A 1,562-nucleotide genomic window follows, 5' to 3' on the forward strand; every position below is an offset into this window, starting at 1 on the left:
TATTGTGTGTGTGTGTATATATATATATCCTGGTCTTTCCATTTCACACTAAAGTGGCCTCTTTTTCTTCTTTTTACCACTTTATTTCATGCAAAATAAATAATGTATGCCTCATTCTGTTCCATAGAAGGTCTGCAGTGAATAATAGATAACTCGGCTTCATGCTTAGTGAATAAGCATTTTCTATTTCTCCAAGGGAAGAAAATGAAGTCACTTTTTACCATTCCGCTCATTGGTCCTGTGTTCCAGGAGAAGAAGGAAATGGGTCTTTATATTGACCTTTGGGGAAAAACAAAATTAAGTTTCCAGGCACAAAGTTGAAAACTAAATTGCCATGAATTCCAGACACTTTGCACAAAATGAAGCCAGAAATGTCTCTGTGTGTTATGGTTGCACAGGCCACATTTACAAAGGTAGAGTCCCTGTCTGTCTGACCTCAAAAGGGTCTCTCTCTTCATCTTTTACACACTTGTGCACACTCTCCTCCAGAGGCATTGCTGCCTGGGTTCCCCTCTCTTTACCCATATTACTCATCCTTAACACCATGTTTCTTTAGCTCCAAAGTGGCACCTAATAGATACCTATGTGGAAAATTCCGCCTGTGGCTTCATTTGGTTGCTGAGGAACAAAACTAACACTGAAACATTAGTTTCAAAAACAAGCTTGGAATATGATTTACTCCAGATGGTTTGGAACAAAATTTGAATTGTGTAAATGTAAATGTATTCAGCTAGCATAAATTTTCCTAACTTATCCATTATTAATTAGGACAGAGATGTTTCTCATACAGGAAAAAATCAAGTATTGGCTTTTCTCTAAGACGACCATTTTTGCAGGAATTTATAACTAATGGCCATAATCATCTTTGGTTCTAAAACACACAAGTGGGACTGGGATTGTAGCTCAGTGGTAACGCACTTGTCTAACATGCACAAGATGTAATCCCCAGCACTACAGTGCAACAATAAGAAATAACAATGTACAAAACCTAGACTGAAACAGACAACTGCCTTCAAGACCCTGGTCAAACACAAGGCAGATTTGTTTAATGGGACTCATTTCAACATTAACTGTCAGCCCTATCCAAGAACATGTAGATAGGTCTGTGTGTCACAGGAAGAGGTAGCACCCAAGATGAGTGAGTTAAGAGTGAAAAGTCCAACAAGCTCACATGCACCTGTACTCTATGCGATGAGGTAATGTATAGAATGTGGTTCACCTCAGGCTCAGCTCCAAAGAACAATGTTAAACATGATGATTTTTTTCCCTCTGCCAGCTGTCGCCACCAAGTTGGCTTCTTACTTTTTAATGTTTGAATGCCAACAGTGAAGCAGATGGCTGGACTGGATGCCAGAACAGTTGTAAAACTAGGTGTCTCACCTGAACAGGTACTGCCAGGTTATATTATGGCAAAAGCCTTAGCTACAAAAAGCCTAAAAAAACTTGGGGGTCCAGCAAGCACAATCCAGGGGATCATGTTCTTAATTTGCTAAGAGATTTTTTTTTTAAGTTTACATATTTCATCTTCAGTTGGCGTGGCTTCCTGTGGCATCAACAGTGTA

This window comes from Acomys russatus, chromosome 13 (assembly GCF_903995435.1).
Source record: "Acomys russatus chromosome 13, mAcoRus1.1, whole genome shotgun sequence".
In the NCBI taxonomy this organism is placed as follows: Eukaryota; Metazoa; Chordata; class Mammalia; order Rodentia; family Muridae; genus Acomys; species Acomys russatus.